This window comes from Platichthys flesus, chromosome 24 (assembly GCF_949316205.1).
Source record: "Platichthys flesus chromosome 24, fPlaFle2.1, whole genome shotgun sequence".
Lineage (NCBI taxonomy): Eukaryota > Metazoa > Chordata > Actinopteri > Pleuronectiformes > Pleuronectidae > Platichthys > Platichthys flesus.
The window spans coordinates 11940527-11953120 of record NC_084968.1 but is presented as its reverse complement, the minus strand read 5'-3'; positions in this window follow the sequence as shown (position 1 = coordinate 11953120).

The following is a 12594-nucleotide window of genomic DNA, read 5'->3' as shown; positions in this document are numbered from 1 at the left end:
CACCGTCAGCCAAGCTCTGAGTGCCTGCTCCCCTCTTCTCCCCAAACCATTTAGAAAACACACAGAGGAGGAGGAGGGAGGAGGAGAAAAGTTGAGAGAGAGAGAGAGAGAGAGAGGGAGGGAGAGAGAGGCTGAAGGGAAAAAGGGGGCAGGCCAGTCGTGGCTGTGAAGTAATTTTTTTCATCTCTCCTCCTCCTTTCCTCTCACCTCCCCCCTATCTCTTTCTGTGTCACCCTACCCCCCCGTATCCCCCCCCTTCTCTCTCTCTCTCTGCCCGTCTACCTCTCTCGTCCGGACGGCGGAGTGAGGTTCGGTGTCAGTGCAGCGCCTCGCCTGTCAACTTGTCAACATTCCCAAAAGACAACACCAGCAACGGGCGCTGTGATCAACTCCATGTGTTCACTCGACGTGCACAGGAGATCAATTCAGAGGGAAATCAAACGAACGGGGGGGGCCAAGGAGATTAATCAGATGACAAAATTCCAGATTGACGTTTGGAGCCCTGGAGGAAATAGAACTTGAAATCTCAACCTGTGAGAGAGGAAACAGTGACATGTGCTTCGTCAAATCATCCCTCTCTCAGGAGATATCACTTCCCTCTCTCCTCCGCTCTCGTTTCTCGCCGCGTATCCTGTTCAAGAAATGGAGAAGAGGGAAGAAATGCCCTTCTCGCTCCCTGGGTTTGTCTATTTCTTCCTGCACCACAGGGATTCGCACATGCACACACAGACACACACACAGACACACACACACACAGTTTTACTACATCTCATTGCCTCAGTCTCCGTCTGTCTCTCTCTTTCTCTCCTACTCTGCTGCCGTGTTTTCCTCCAGTGATTTTATCTGTAACCAAAACAAAGGCAGCCGGTGTTACAGAGGCACACAGCGCCCATTAAACTAAAGGCCTGAGATTTACGGCTCAGAGTTGGATTCACAGGGAGCTGCAGAGGCTGATAGAGAAGAGAGAGTCAGAGAGAATGAAGGAGTGGAGGAGCAGGGCAGAAAGAGGGAGAGAGAGTGAGAGAGAGACATGTGTATTAAGAGGCCAAAAGTGTGTGGACATCCATGTTTGACTACCTGAGAAGTCAAAGTACAGGTATGTAATGATGGAGTCTGTCCTTTTAGGCCGTTCCTATCACATTTTTGCAAGTTTGGTTTTAATTACTTATTTGATGCAATATCAAGAGGGTGTTGCGTCATGATTGACAGCTGAGACTCACTCACGATGGATTGGGGGGGTGTAGCGACAGGACCTCGATACCACGACTACATCTCGAAGACTCCGGCTCCAAATGCGCAAGATGGTATCGTTTGAATCCAGGATACTTCTGCTCTATTTCTGGATAATGGGAGGAGGCGTCATCCATCTTTATGTGAAGTCTACGGGGGAAATAAAGAAGTGAAGAGGAGACAATGAAAAAGGAGAGTTGACAGAGGTTGTGTGTCTGTTGTGTGTCTGTGTCTGTGTGTGTGTTGTGCTATTGGCCCCAGTGACACGCAGCTCAGGCCCAAAGTGTTTATTAGTCAACGTCAGCCAGGATTTCTCTCCCTCACTTAGCATCACTGGAAATGTCTGCACCAAAGAAGAAGAAGAAGAAGTGGGAATAGAGCGCAGTGTTGTAGCGGCCAGATAAACTGGACGAGCAGCTGAGACACAAACATACACAGACCAACACACACACACACTGACCCAGATCTACACACAGGACACAGATAGATACAAGAAAACACACACACATGGGGGATGAGCACAGCTGTGACTTCCTGCTTTTTGGCACTGGAGACCCCTCACCAGACTTTCGTGGGGGTCCCCAGGGAGACAGGGGGTTGGTGGATGCATGTGTGTGCCTGTGTGTGTGTGTGTGTGTGTGTGTGCGTCCCAGTGAGGGCGGGGTGGCCTATTTGTACAGTACAAGGCCTCTGAGAAGGTGACTTACAATTTGGGTAAAAACACTTTCTTATCTTTCCTTCAACTCTTAAATCAGAAACAGAATCACTTCTTTTCTTTGTGTTATTCTTTGGTTAAATGTGCGGCACAGTAACAAAATAGAAAATAACAGCATCTACCCAGTTAAAATCCAAATAAAGCAGTGGAAATCATCATTCTTTGCCAGATATAGAATTATACCAAATACAAAAAGACAGAATAAATGAGCAGACGTGCTCATTTCAGCCGCCGCAGTTTAAATATAATTTGCACTTTCCTCCAATCCCAGACCATTCAGGCCCCTTTTTTCAGAGCCACACTTTCAAAAACAAAAATTGAGGCTTTCAGTGGATTTGTCAACATCACGCAAACATAGAACGGTGGATGTGTTTTGGAAGTGTCACACGCTAAGTAAGGCTTCATCTTCACCCTGCAGGCTGAGAGACAGACTTCAAAGACCTCAGTCTGTGTTTTGACATTTTTTATGATAGAAAATGTGTTTTTTTATCCAGAGGGAACATTTAAAAAGTCATTAAAGAGTCCAGATAACATCACTAAGTGTGCGTATCACTGAGGCCCTATACTGTAAACTGTGTAGAGTCCAGGGTAGTTTGGTGACTTGTGGTTAATAAGGGTTTTACAGCTCAAACTAGAGTCGAAAAGATTCTCTTAAAATATCGGTTTACCAATAATTCTGGCTGATTTGAGCGCTTTATAGACATTTTGATATCTGAATTCATGTTAAACACTTTAATTTCACAGAATAAACAATGCAGAAAAGATTCACGTTTATATTTTACATTAAAAAAAGCTTGTATATATTAGTTATTAATATTAATAAAGTTTAGGGGGGATATAATGATGCCATCTAAAACATTTGATTCATTTGAAGGTGTTAATGGCTCTAGAAATGTATATATAATACAGGTTGAATTAGTGCAGCCTCATTTCTGGACTTCGTTTCCCATGAGCACTTGCCTGAGAGCCACAGGTGCGTTCGATTTAAACACACTCGTCTCCCTGAACTTATCTTTTTTCTCTTCTTTTTCAATCTCTTTAAAGACGAATCAAGAAAAAGGGGAAAGCTACAGAGAATAAATTTTGATTTCATGATAAGTTTAATAAGTTAGTTTATCAAACACGGTTTAAAACCTGGATGGAGTGACGCAGGAGCATTTAAGCTAACATGTCAAACTGTCCTGCGTCATGTAGCTGAAAAATAAACTTTAAATGTATTAAAGTCTCAAGTCGTCGTTTGTGAAGTGGCAGTAACAAGTTGAATCTGTTTGAATAAAAGAAAAGAAAAGTTCACTGACCTGGTTTCAGCTTCTTCTCCTCTCAGGCTCAGGGTGAGTGTGTTACACTGAGAAGAGCGACAGCGCCATCCGCCGGCCGTGAGGTGTCAGTACCTCTGTGTGAAAGTCAAAAAAATTTGATTATTGGACTCCCTGTAAATGTCTGTGTAAAGTTCATTGAGTAGTTTGTTCAGTGTTGGAAGAAATATCTGATCCTTTGACTTTAATTGCAATTAGTGATACTAAACACTGAATTATAAGAATTTTTCTTATTTAACTTTTTAATCAAAATTTTACTTGGCAAAGTTAAACCTATTCCAGCAGTTGTGAAATTCTTAAGATATCGCTTTCACTTCTCTTTTCCTCCAAATTGACAAACCCACTCAAATAAGTTCCCCTTTTTGTCTATTGCAGAGTAGAACATTTAAGGGAAGCGCTCCATCTTCATGCACCTGCAGTAAAGGCAGCGCTCACCAGAGGGGGAAGTAGGACTCAAGTGCACATGACAGCATCTCGTCACGTTTCTGCTCTGGTTGCTGGTTTTAGAAAAACCACTCAGCAGCTGTCAAAGCATTATGTTGCAAGAGGTATGAGACGCTGCACGTCTGCGGCTGCTGTGCCTGTTTGCTGCGGAGGACACAGTTCATCAAAAGACAAAGATATGAGGAAATATATGGCTGCTGATGACTGAGACATTAGTTTGTACAGAAGTCGGGATGCATCCAAACTCTATTCTGTTTTTATTGGGTGTTTCCACACGTCAACACAACAAAAGACACAAACAGACATAACCAACAGCCAATAAGCGAGTCTTTCTTTTATTACAGACGTTTTAATTTCACAATCTCTTCCCCATCCTTGATTTTTCATGATTTTTATACTATACTATACTATATACTATACTATACCTGCTTTTCACGTTTTACTGATTTATTTGCAGGTTTTTAACCGTGCAAACAAATTGAGAGGCTACGAGTCAATATGTTTGTTCCAGTGAAGTTCCACTTCATCATTACCGAAGCTTCTGTCTTTGAATTACTTTATGCTGCTATAGTTTATAGTATTTTCTGATTCCTGAACCTCCTCAGACGGATGCTGACACTCCCGTTGCCCCGGAGTCAGTCTGCAGCTGGTGCAGGGTGTGTTAGCTCCTGTACAAGCAGCCAGAATATCAATAAGTCTGCGTGATCAGGATGCAGCCGGCAGCTAGGCGGTCAAAGTAGCTGTGCATGAGTTTATATCTGTGTGTGTGTGTGTGTGTGAGAGAGAGAGAAATAGAGCTGTGTGAGACAGCAGTGATAAGACTAATGGTTTGATGTTTAGCTGAGTGTATTAATAGCCCGGCCTGCGCTCACATGCTGCATAAATATTTCATAAATCCAACCAGCCGGCAAGAAAATGACGTCCTCGAGATAGAAAATCCACCACACACCCTCACAGATTTACCGACCTTTACCGAACAACCTCACACACACACACACACACACACACACACACACCGTCACCTGATCAGCTGATCCTCCTCTGCATGGCAAACAGCTTTTTCATAGGCACCCGGGTTTAAACAAACCAGTTTGATATCTGTTTCCCATTTTCTAATCAATGACAAATGCAGTCTTGCTCCAATTATTTCATTTCTGCATCATATGTTGTGTTGTCTTTTTAAAATTGTGCAACATCCAGAGAGATCCAATCAGGGGCCAGCGTTCTTCAACATCGTCATTAATCATGGCGCCTTCGAACGAGACACAAAACCAATTAGAATATGCAAATTTGATTATGTTTGCATTGAGGGCGGCATCGGACTCGCGAGCACGTTTCTGTAACCTTTGGTTCTCACTGGTTCTCCGCCGCACAACTGGGAGCTGATCAGTGCAACAACTGGGCCCGGACGTGTATAATAATCCTTTGTGCCTTGCTTAATGGCACTCCAGCAGCTGTGTCCTCCTTGTCGGGTCATTTTTTGCAATAACGCAAACATAGAGAAATGCACACAGACACACAAAGACACAAGTCAAGAAGGGAGGCATCATCGTGGGAAAGGTCAACAGAGAAGAAAGGTGTCAGATTCTACACCTTCACATATATAGCTTGCACACAAACACAGAAACACACACTCATGTCATCGTGTTGTCATGGTGCAAGTGAACAACCTAACACTTTCATAATAAATCTAATTCCCACAGAATAATTGACACAGCGACAACGTCCCTGAGGATCTGAGGCACAGGAGCAGCCTCCTGTTAGGACCTCTGGTCCAGTGACACACCCGTGCACACACACACACACCTGCACACACAGCAGAGCACAATGTGTGGATACACAAACATAGTTCAGATACATGCACACAACATCAGGCAAGGATGTATATCGTTTGTTTATTTCAGTAAAACAACAACTGTTCAGTGCAGACAAAAGAAAAAGAAACACACGTAGTAAACAATAAGAGCAGAGGGAGTGGAGGGATAGGATGGAGAGAGAGAGAGAGAGAGAGAGAGAGAGAGAGAGAGAGAGAGAGAGAGAGAGAGAGAGAGAGAGAGAGAGAGAGAGAGAGAGAGAGAGAGAGAGAGAGAGAGAGAGAGAGAGAGAGAGAGAGAGAGAGAGAGAGAGAGAGAGAGAGAGAGAGAGAGAGAGAGAGATTAGGAGGTTGTGTCTTGAGGCAGCGTGAACTGGATTGAGCCAGACTTCGATAAAAACAGACTGAACCAGACACTCAGAGGGGTTGGTTGAAGGGTGGGGGGGAAAAGAGGGAAATGAATATGACCAAAACACACACACAAACACACACACACACACACACACACACACACTTGATGTGAAAACAGAGTCTTTATCTGTGTCCACTCTGAAAGAGGAAGCTAGAATCTGTTCAGAACAGGAACACTTCTGAGTTTGAGCTGCTGGGATCAGCTGATCAGGATTAAAGCACATTTCAGTCAAACTCCCTGAATGATGTGAGTGTTGTTTTATTGGTGCACAGTTAAATCTGCACCGGATCAGCAATGCAGGGACTGAACTCAAGCTTGTTGACGAACGACACAGTTTAAAGCTGCACACCGATGCATTATTCCAAGTGTTTATGATTCCAGTAAGTTTGGGTTTTGAATTAGTTATTTGATTCTGTAAAAAAGTCTCGAGAGTATTTTTATTTATTTTCACAACCTTTAGAAATGAATGGGAAATACAGTCCATTGAATACAGGCTGTCAAATGCCCGGGTCAGAGTCGCCATATTAAAAGTTGATAAAGACCAAAAACTTTACTTCAAAGTTACATATATTTGAAATTAATATCACGTTAAACCCAATATTCCCAGTGATTACAAATCTTCCTCCACATGGATTCATTCTTCATTTCCAGTTATTTACACTTTCTCTGGCTTATGAACTCTGTTAAGGTGAACCCACTTGTTTGGGTCCTGATCTTTTCGGGTACATTTTCCCAAGAACTCATATGTTTCTTGGAGACGTAGTAAACACATGGCTCGAGTTACGATCCCCACCCTCCTGCTCAAACACCCCCTTCACCAATATCTTCTTCCTCCTACTCCTCCTCCTCCTCTTTCTCTTCCAATTGCCTTCAGTCCCTTCCTTGGCTTCCCCCTTTTCACAAAGCTCCATCTCTCTCCCTCTGTCCTTCCTTCCCCTCCTCTGCCCTCCGTGTTGGGCAAGCTCATCTTATATTTCTGTACATAACTGTTTATAGATGTGCAGGTATATGAATAAACAGCATGTGACGTTGCCCGAGCAGCCCGGAGGAACATGTGCTCGGCCTTTTCCTTGGATTGGACGACGTGGAGATTTCTAGGAAATCAATGGGGGGCGACGTATCTGCAGCAGCGTCACTGCTCAGCTCCTTACTTGGTGTTTATGGGCAAAGCAGAGGACGTAGTGCTGAAGTGTGGGAAACCACGAACAAAGCATTTGTGCATGTGCAATGATTTATACTGAAAGTATTGTTGCATGTTGTAAAAGGCCAAAACACATCCAATCCCAGTCTGGACTTCATGAGAGGAGCTGGAAAGGTTTAAGTTTTGGACCCTGTGACATAAAAACAAAAAGCTGTTTGCATGTTTTGGATTAAGAGTGTTACACTATGTTCCCCGAGCTGTTTTTGTTATGATATATAGCTACGCCTTCTTCTCCTCCTCCTCCTCCTCCTCCTCCTCCTCCTCCTCCTCCTCCCCCTTGATAGTATACAGTCACAAGTGGAGCTGGGTTCAATACCAAACACATAGTGTTCAGCGCAGCAGCACCATTGTCCTCCTGCCGTCACTCAAGCGTGATCAAATTACCGACAAGATTGTGTTCCGGGCTGAGTGGACTGTGTGCAAACTCTGAGACCAGTTTGACGAGAACCTGAGTGAGCTCATTAAGGTGGAGAATCAAATTGACTGTAGCCAGAGGAAGTAGCTATGAGTGAACAACGAGCAGGTCTGGAGTCAGATCCCAGTAGAGAAGAGGGAAACAAGCTGGAAGGGAAGTGGAAAGATGTGCAAACAACTTTCTGTTTACAACTCTTCACTCGACAATGTCACAGCGCCGACCCATCAATCTGTTACGATGGCGGAAGGTAGTTAACAGCTGTGATTTCACAAATCAGACAAAAAGAGTTATACTAATAGTTGAATATCACAACCCTGGAAGAAAACCACTGATTGTGTGAATGAATCATGAATCAGAATTGGATTTGGTCTGATTTGATCCGAGGAAGTCACATGACAAACAAACAAACGCAGATAAAAACATAACGTCCTCGGCGGCGAAAATATAAATAAATATCACAACCCTAAAGGCAGATGAATTAATGAGTGAATGAAACATAAACCAGAATTTGATTTTACTAAACTTATCCTGGGGACTCACATGACAACACTCGTGATACTGTGAAATATGTCCGATTGTTTTTTTTAACACTTCTTGGTCTTTGTTCTGGAACCAAAGATCTCTCCAGTGTGAGCTCATGTTGAAGTGAACCTAAATGAACCAGGCCTTGTGAGAGCTAAGCCTGTTGTATTAGTGAAATGGCTCCGGCCCAACTCCAGTGTCTGTACTCCCGGTATCAGCTTAATTCCTCTCTCAGGTTTCTTCAGAACTAATCTGACGTTGTGTCTTTTTTTCACTGGAACTTGCTCCTCTCTCAGATTTCATCACGTGGTTTCTATAATTAAGGAGTAAAATGTCAGATGTGTTGGCGTCAGTGTGAATAACAGGTTTAATAGCACTAAGCATTAAGAATAAAAGTGTTTTTTAATCAGACCGGACTCAGGATCTTGCAGAAGAGCAGATCCCTGCATTCTGCCGGGAAAGTTTGAATGAACACGAATGATTTACAGTCTCATTCGTGTCCCTTTCTGTGACGGCTGCAGGGACTGAAATGTTACTTTGATGAACTGGTTCAATCTTGAATGAAGGAACGGATGATTTCTCTTCTAGATATCGAACGGCTCAAGCTAGAAACCATAGAGCTTCCTCGTGCACGTGCCAAGGCTCCCAGGTCCTTAAAGGAAGATATGGATCTAAATGCTTTGGGTGTCTGGTTGAATATATGGCCACAGACAGGAAACCAGTGCAAACCGCTGGTCTGGCTGTGGGGAGAGGAAAAAACCAGCTCCTGTCAAGCTCAGCAATTATCATGTTGCATCTTATTAGATCAAGTTTCACAATAAAAGAGGTTTAGAAACGTATAAACTGGTGACAGGAGCATTTTGCAAACTTTATCTCCACCACAGATAAACCAAAGTTTGCTCTTCTTCATCTCAGGGAACAAAAGTGAGATTCTCACTTCAGCTCAATTTCAGAGAACAGCCAAATGTCTCCTGCAGAATTTTACAGAGAAATAGACGAGAAACAGACAGAATCAAAGTTTTGTGTGTCGGAGAGCAAACTTGGAGCAGTAAAATCTTTCCTCTGGGTGTTGCTCCTTATTTTTTATTGCATCTCCTTATAACCTGGTGCTCGATTAAGATGCATTTGGCTAAAACAGCTTCTCTTAGAGAAGCTGCCTTCAAAAGCCCTTTACACAACTCTGATATAACAGCCATCACCGCTCTGGTCCCAGTTCCCCCTGTGCAGCCGGGCCATTACCTCTGTGTTTGCATGTTATTGTTCCAATTTTCCAGCCACTGAGCAGCAAACAACCTGAAACACCCGGGTTACTCATTAACGGCCTTATCTGGAGAATCGCCGTGCCTGTCACTACACCCGATCTGTCACTTACCAGGAAGTGTGTGTGGGTGTGTGATGTCTTTGTGTGTAGCATGTGTCACAGGTGATTATGTCAGGCTCCACGTGACAGAACAGCTGGAACGTGAGATTTAATGATCTGAAGAAAGTATGAATCCTGCGCCTTCCATTTCTTTTATCTGAAGCCGTCCATCCTTATGAAGCTTTGCGCCCTCATTTAGTTTTTAACAGTGTTTGTGGGCATTACAGTGCGTGTTAGTGTTAGTGCGTGGGTGTGCACGTCCCTGACACACAGCCGTTGCCAAAGTGTGCGTTTGTTATCAGTGCAAAAAGACACAGCCTCAGCTTTACCACGGTGATAAACTCTCTCTTGCAGCTGACTCAGGACAGAGAAGTTCAACAACACCGACAAGCTCTCCTCTTCCTTTTTCTTTAACAACTTCAAAAAACCTCTCCCTGGATCCTGAAGCCTGATGGTAAATGTCACCTGGTCACATGACTTCAGTGATATTTGCATTTGTTCTCTTTAATCTAAAGTCAAACACTGACTGTGAGGTTAATGTGTTGGACGTGTAGGACACTTCTAATGCTAATGGTCCCACTGGGATAAACATGAAACTCCCAAAGATACACACAGCTCCTCTAGGTGCTTTTAAAGGTAAAACTGTGGATTATTCTCAACCACGTGACCTCAATCCAGAGTCTGTGGAGATTTCATTGACTAAATATGATCATATTTAATAACATTAAAGTTAATATTGACTGTACTGGCCCAAACTCCATATGCGTTCTCTAAAGGAAGCAGCGATCTACTCAGACAGAAGCCCATGTGAAAATTGAGCGTTTAAACAAACACTGAAGCATTCATGTGTATATAGTGTAAATTAGTTCTTCTTTATTTGTCTCTTTACTGGGATTTGCATAGATGGCACACATCGCAGTTTTAAATGCCCCAAAGATTCCCATGACCCAACCAGGTGTTTATTAAACAGTGGTTTACATTCATCTAATCCAAACCGTTCCACAGTGATGAGGTCCACTTCCCAAAGCTGCTGCCGCCTGTTAATTATTTTACCGAAACTCCTCATCCTGCTGTGATCACAGAATGATGTCATTACTAAAATATCTGATCTGATCTAATCACAGAGAGCAGGAGGGAGGCCGGTGGAGCTCGATCGATGAGTGAGGAGGACGATCAGGGAGGATCATCAAAGCCTCCAGAGCCACGACAATAACACTTGTTGTGTTTGATCACAGCTCTTTAGTGACTCAAAGATTAGGCTGATCATCTCCTTACATCTGCTCACAGGAGAACAATATCTATTTAAATATCTAAACGACTGTGTTATTACAGTTGGGTTTGCGGGTGATTAAAGGTCAACGCTTTGTTTACTACTTTCTTTGTCTTTTTCTTACTCGCATATCTACATATTTGAATTTAAACAGGATAACAAAATAAAAAATCTAATGACCTAATGTTTTATTTTGACAGTGATTTCCTGGCCTCCTATCTTGAGGATGTTTCTGGTTGAACTTTATCATTCAATATGGAAGAAAATAAATACAAACACAGTTTAAACTAAGAATAATTTGAAAATGTTATTGCTGGTTTCATGGACTTTCATGTAACATTGATCAAGAGGAACCTCATGAGTGTTTATAGGCCTATCAAGCTACTATGATTTAATTCAGTTGTTCTCAGGCTTCTTTGCTTGTCACCATCATTATGGGATGTGTGTATCGGCAGTTCAATTAAACAGCGAGAATAAAATTATTCACAAGAAAACATCATCACGTTTTGTGTTAGAATTATGATTTACCAGTGTGATCATCTTCAAACCCTCGACATCGGTCAATATGTTGAGAACCACATTTAAACTGACGTCTCTGGACATGTCAGATTATAAACTTAGATAAGTGTCCTCAGCTGTTATTACACTTTATAGTAACACTGAAACACGGCCATGATTGCTTAATTTTTCCAGATAGGTGCTCGGCGAAGAAAGTCAACAAACTGGCCCACTGAGCCGTCTCCTAATGGCCGAGCATGTGTGCTGTGAGGGAGCAGTGTGACCACAGTGTGCATCACTGAGCGGCTGCGTTCAGAGTTAAATACACAGCAGGACACAAACTCTCAGGTGCTCTGCATGAAGACAGAAACCTGGGTCCGATCAGTGCTGAGCTGCTCCAGGTGACCTGGTCGTTCCGTCCACTCGGTACAGAAACACTGGCTTGTTGAATTTTGCAGATATTTGAAGTATGTGGTTACTCGTTGTTATTGTTATGTTTCCGTGGTATTTGTCAGAAGTGAGTGAACGAGTCAGACAGACTCTCGGTTCCTTGATGAGACGTGATCTCGTTTGGCTCGGCGACATTCATCGAAGAGGAAGACTATAAATAACTCAACAGGAAGCAGTGATCGACTCAGGCCAAGGCCAAATTGGGAAATTAGTTTACACCACAAACTCAGCCATTCATGACTTGTGTTTGAACTTCATCTCCACGGATCTTAAATTCACCTCAACCGTTTATCTAGGTCAACAAAAACAACGCAGACACAAATCATTAGAGCACTCGAGGTATTTAGGGAAGTTCTGACGATTGCATCATGTCACGTCATTTATAAGTCAAACAAACGTGTGCATGTGTTGAGTTGTGTGTCTTTCTCAAAGCTTGGGCCGTACGCCCAAACGCACACACACACACTGGGGAGATAAGACCCATCTGAGCATACATTGATATTGAAGGAGATTCTTCAGGACTGAACCCTAACCCTGAGCAAACATTTACTTCAGACGCTGTTGACTCACGTCGAGATCGTGACATTCGACAGATGACTCGTTCTTCAGGCTGGAATATTGGAGATGCTCCTGCTACTGTTTCCACTATGTGGCCAATAACCCTTTTATTAGATGCAGCTTTTTTTTAGCTTGTTTTCAACCCCTGTCCGTTTCTTTGTTGTTCGGTTTGTTACACAATAAACAAAAGAACAAATTACCACAAAACTTGGTGGATGTATATTTGACATAGGAGGTTTTTCAACATTTCCCCTAGTTCCCTCAGGAAACAATTCATGCATCTTGATAAATAAAAGTCCGGCTTATTTAGAGGATTGATATCTGTGAGATGTGTTGCAGCCTGATGGAACTGAAAGGGTCTGATGGGGCCTTTGTTGAGGCGTGTCCCAG